Consider the following 6,083-nt stretch of genomic DNA (forward strand, 5'->3'; position numbering starts at 1 on the left):
GCCTGTTTGGTGAGCGAAAATATTAAATTATGGTTGTGAACTCATGCAATTTGTTTGACACCAATAGATCTAATTATTTATTATACTAATTGATAGCAGTAGGGTCGGGATAGCCTGTTTGATAGGACACTGCGCTCATGTCCAAGAGGTCGTGGGTTCGATCCCCGCCGGCCGTGCACGACTCCGTGTAGTAAATGGTGACTGACGCACGTTAAATCTATCGAGTAACTAAGTCTTCCATGTTCCCATAACAAATCTAACCTCTGGGGTTACTGATCCAGGAGTTTCCTTGGATTCTGGATTGGTTTCAAAATTACAAGACTACGGAGTTGATCATTAGTAGTCGTAAACCCAAAATTACGTCGGCTGTTCAACGACGGTAATAAAATTAAATCGATAATACTAATAGATAATAATAATTGGAGGTGGGAAGAGGAGGCACAAGCTTAAGCAAACAGAATTCCTTTTAGTACATACACCCTTGTGCAAATTAATTGAAACAAACTCAAATTCAGAAAACTAAGAGAAAATGCTATTTTATTTAAATTTATACAAACTCAAAAATTTTTAGTACATAATATGATCTCCACGACACTTTATTAACATTTGGACACGATTCGGCATGGATTCCACTAATTTTTTACAGTCATTTATAATATTTGTGTCCTTGTACCACACATGAATTAACGCCGTGATTAGCTTCTCCATAGTTGTACAGTCCATATTTAATAGGCGATTCTTGCATATGGCCCAGAGATTCTCAATTGGGTTGATATCCGGAGAGTTCCCTGGCCATTCCAATGTCTCAATTTGATTCTCAGACATGAATTTCTTGACAATTTTGGACGTATGGCAAGGAGCTAAATCCTGTTGAAAAATCCCTGTTCCATCAGGGTATCGTTTCTTCAACTCTGGAACAACTTTTTTACCCAGAATAGTAATGTACTGCTCAGAACGCATCATACCGTCAATAGGCTGCAAAGGTCCAACCCCATTGTAACCAAAACTACCCCAAAACATCTTCTTTAAAAAACACGAAAAAGAAAGTTTGTTTCAATTAATTTGCACAAGGGTGTATATGTTAAGTGAATAATTTTAACTTCAGTAGAAAAACTGTTTTCTGCCAAGAAATGACAATTATTGCAAAGCAATTATTGGGGTTGGTGAGCGGCAGCGAACAGGGGGCTTCGCCCCCTAGTCTATGTATATGTATCATAGTTATTTTGACATTGAAGAAAAAGAATAGATTTCTAAGTAGTGTCTTTTTCCTTCAGAGCAATTGGAAGTCACGGTGCTTTTATGTATGCATCATTTTGTAAGTTGTAAAGAATTTTGACATTTATTTTTCGATTGAAGCTTTTGCAATTCTAAATAAATGCCCCTAAACGTTTAAGAGAGTGTGAATGACACAAATGGAATGTTTAAAGCTTGTATCACTCTTTACGTATTTTTTTAAACAATGAAGAAAGATGGAAAAAACACGATGTTTCTGAGACGAAACAATATCTTCAAAATGTTTCGAAGTTCAAGCCAATTCGGTTTAGAGGAAAAACAGAGAATACAATCGAGTAAACTTATTCCACTTCCTATTAGGACTGTAACGAAAATGGATTTTCTTTGTTCTTTGGTATTCTATAAAATATTGTGTTTATTTGATATTAAATTTATTACTCTATCCTTTTCATTCTCTTGCCAAAATTTTGACTTTGGCAAGAGAATTCGGCTAAAAATTGTCTTAAAGAAAGTAGTTAACAAGTTTTAGTGCGATATCTCGTATTTAACATATGGAGGGCTTGGAGCAATATAAAAAGACACATTTTAAATTGTTCAAAATGGCGTTTTTTAGTGAAAAACACCACATTTCATGAAGAAAATAAGGTTTTCATATGCATTTTGAAGATATATAGTGAAAGATTACAAAAAAGAAAAGAAAAAACTTGAGAAGTATTTATCTAGAGACAATACTAAGCATAGCAGATACATAGCTTTAGCAATAAAAAGAAAAAAGTTTTTAAACAACATTTCTCTGTATCTATGATGAAACAGCATAGTGCTCACGTGTCACCCATCAATTTTCTAAAATTTCGGCATTTTTTAAGCTATTGATTTTCTTACACCCTTAATCGCCACATTATTTATTAAAACATTAAAAATTTTATATAGTTTATAGGTAAAATAGTAAGAGCTATAAATGACAAATTAAATTTGTTCAAATTAGCTACTATTGTATTGGAATTGCCTCATTATCATTTTTATGTAAGCTCAAATATTAAATTTTTTTTGGTATTTAAAACATTTAATGGTTTTTTTCCCCTTAAATTTGCTAAAGGAATTAACGAAACAAAAAGATTTAAACGAAACAAAATTTGAGTACTATCGTTAATTTATACTTGCAGTTAATAATTTCTTACACGAAATTAATTTTGTTTCAATTATGATAATTTTCACTCAAAATATCGTATAATGTTAAATTGTTTCTTAATGAGCAAGAAAAAAAAAATGGAACTCTGCCTTTACTCCACCCTGCCGGAAAAAAAAGCTTTTATTTTCGTGCTATGCACTGTCAAACTAATAAATTAAAAGAGCATTAATTATTGATGCTGAAAATTGAAGAAACCGAATTTTAAAAATAATAGATTTATTGATTCTAGATGATTTCAGGTGTAAGGAATTATCTGCTTCGAATAAATGGTTACTTTTCGACTCTTTAAAATAAATTCATTTTTGCAGGGGTGATTGTGAGCCCAAGCCAAAATTCCGGAAAATTTCTTGAGTTAAAAAAAAGAAGTTTAAATTGAAAAAAAAATTTAAACAAGGTTTTTTTTCTTTCCTTTTTCTCAATATTTCTTAGTTTACTTAAAATATATTTAAAATTCTACACATACCTATGATGACCTGGAGAAGTAATTAAAATTTACAAATATGTCTTTCTTTCTTGAGTTTATGATTATAATAACTATTTACTCATAAAAAATGAATATAAGCTTATAAAGTATATCTCTGGCTCTCCCTTTCAAACAAATGAAATAAACTGCGTTTTTAAGTTCCACCTTTGAAAATTTGATTTCCGGAAACTTCTGTGATCAATGATTTTTTTAAACGTCTGGACCTTCAATCTCCGGAACACTGTTAGCGAAAAATCAGGATTTTTTCCGGATTCAGCTCTAATAAAAAAAGGTAAGAAATTAAATAGTTTATATTTATTATTGATTTCTTTTCGTACAAAAATAAATTTACCAAAATTAAAAATGATGTACAAACTAGGTTTAAAAATTTTTAAATGATGATCCTGGATGGTGCTCCTGTGGCCTAATGGATAAGGCGTTGGCCTCCGGAGCCAAAGACTGTGGGTTCAAGTCCCACCAGGGGCGATAACATTTTACCTTCAAATTATGAGTACTTTTCAGCCTTACTTTCATCTAATGCGAGACGCATTCATTAAAAATAGCGAAAATTGTTTGGAAATCACGATAAAATAAATAACTAATTTATAAGGGATTATAAAATCAAAAGCAATACACAGATAACAATACGGAAATTACCATTGCAAAAATTTTTTTGGTTGTAGGTTCAAATAACTTTTTGAAATAAATTTGTAATTTTCATACGACTAATATAAATAAAAATTTATTAAAATATTGAAAATATCGTTATTGAGATAAATTAAATTATTCTAAGCCGAAGTTAATTCTTTACTTTTTCTTTCAATCATTTTAAAAAGAAAATTTAATTTTTGCTTAAATTATAAGAATGAATTACTCTTATTAAAACACATAATTTTAATAATCATAATAAAAATATATTTTTTCATCATACTGCTATGGCGCCATCTGTTTTCTTAAAATGTATTTAAAAAGATCATATTAATAGGATATTTCGTATTTTGTTGACTTGTCAGATGATAACGTATTAGCGATCTATCCAAATCAAATCGAAATTTTTCTCATGAAGCTAAAATCTTTAAATTCAACAAGTTCAAGAAATAAGGAAAAATAGAGCAAGCAAATTTACCTCATCTAAGCTTCTTTAAATTGACGACTTCTCATTCAAAGAATTTTTTTTTTAACCATTATACTTTATTGGATAATTTTGATTATGAAGAAATTTTTGATTTAGTAAGAAATAAAATAAAAAAGCTAAAATCACTTTTCAAAAAAAAATAAATTAAAAGCAATTGTACTAGTACAGTTAAATATTGCTTCAGATTTCAGCCGTGCAAAAGAAAAATCCACGTAAGCAGCAAAAAATTCAAAGTTGAGATTTTTATATCACTATTACTCTTGTATAAGCTACTTATTGCAAAAAAAACAAACTAGTATCAGTTTTTGAAAATTCTATTTTAGCGTTGATTGCATTAACAATAGAAAAAAAATAGTCGTCTAGCCACTTTTTTCAAAATCTATAGTAAAGCACTTACGGTATTTTTTCAATTACTCAAATTTGCATATAAATTTTGCATACGCCCAAAATTTGCATATATTAACAAGCAGGGTATCTGCTACATTTTAGATTTTCAAATCCATGACTTTTCAAGAATAATTCCAAGAATTTTTCATCACTTACCGAATGTAACTATTTTCTCCACAAAAATGCAACAATAAATTTAAAAAAGCATTATAATAACATTTATTGAAATGATAGCTGTAACCAAAACTTTGCATCTTCATATTTATTGATTTTAAACTTAAAAAACAGAGTAAAGAAAGAGTTAAAGCAATAAAATAGCTGGAAAAAAAAATACACACACACAAATACGGCCAGATATATGTAGTTATTTAAAGCTGTTTTATTTATTCTTTAAAGTAAGTGTAATATAAAAATCCTAAACTAGAATTTTAAACGGATAAAATCAAAAATAAATAAAAAAATTCTGAAATCACAGAAGTTTAGATGATAATTCGCTCTAGAAATGATGCTCTTTCTTTCATTTTTTGAAAGAACACCATAATTTTATATAAAACACGATAAAAAAACAAAACATTTTATATTTTAATAAAATATGACTGTGAGTGGGGATTTTGTTACTAATTCAGATATTCGAACACTGAAATTGCGGGAGGCGACTTAACATGATTTTAAAAAAAATAGTTAAAATCATGACTAATTTTATTCAATATCGAAATCCATGATTTTCCAGGTGCGCAAATACCCTGATCATATTTGTTAACAAAATTTTGGGATTATTTTTAATTTTAGAACTTATCCACCTATTACGAAATTCCAAAACACCTTGTTGTCTTATAAAAACAATAATTAACTTAAAAAACGTTAACATTTCTTTTTTTTAAAAATATATTTAGTCCAGCATCAATGATTCCATTTAACGGGTTATAACATTATTCACTATATTGATATTTACCACTCATTAACTTGATGAATTGCTTCATTATAATTAATGCGTTTGAAAGCATGCCATACAATATTTTCTGTGGTTGACGATCTAACGTTTGTCAACATCCCATTTTGGTAATCAAAATAAAAATTAAGATAAACTAATTGAAATTCTATTTTCAACAGCACTTAATGGCATCACTTTAACCCTTTATGGGTACATAAAACAAACCTAAAATGGGACAGAAAAGTTCCTATAATTTTTTAAAGGGCTCATATGATTATAATTTCTTTTAAAAGATATGTATGAATTTGTTACGTAGAATCCCAACAGGAATAAAATTTTTTCTTAAAAAAAAAAAAAACATTTTATACTATATTTTTGTTAAACAGCAGTTATAGAACTGCTGTTTAACAAAAATATAGTATAAAATGTTTTTTTTTCTTCCAGATATTAGATTTTTCTTATATTTATTCAATACTTAAATCTAAGGAAACTGATTTAACAAAAAATAACTATAAATAGAAAGCAAGGAACCTTTTTCAAGAAATAATTGCACCAGTTATAGCAACCATCTTGGAACTTAATTATAATAAATTCTAAAATGGATCATAATTTAGTTTGACTTATTATTAAATATTTTTTACTCTTTTGTTAAATTTCAGTAGCGTCTGAAAAAGCCTTACATCATCTGTTAACTCTTGATGTCATTTTCTGAACTATTTTAAGTGCAATCGATTAATGTAAAAAC

At 28.6% G+C, this 6,083-nt stretch overlaps 1 non-coding gene across 1 annotated transcript; it reads left to right on the plus strand.

The window, feature by feature from the left end:
- The first annotated feature begins 3,298 nt into the window (after positions 1 to 3,298).
- TRNAR-CCG (transfer RNA arginine (anticodon CCG)) lies at positions 3,299 to 3,371 on the plus strand. The gene has a single exon. It is a non-coding gene; the product is annotated as a tRNA-Arg (tRNA).
- The last annotated feature ends 2,712 nt before the right edge of the window (positions 3,372 to 6,083 follow it).

The sequence above is a fragment of the Parasteatoda tepidariorum genome, chromosome 3, assembly GCF_043381705.1.
Source record: "Parasteatoda tepidariorum isolate YZ-2023 chromosome 3, CAS_Ptep_4.0, whole genome shotgun sequence".
In the NCBI taxonomy this organism is placed as follows: Eukaryota; Metazoa; Arthropoda; class Arachnida; order Araneae; family Theridiidae; genus Parasteatoda; species Parasteatoda tepidariorum.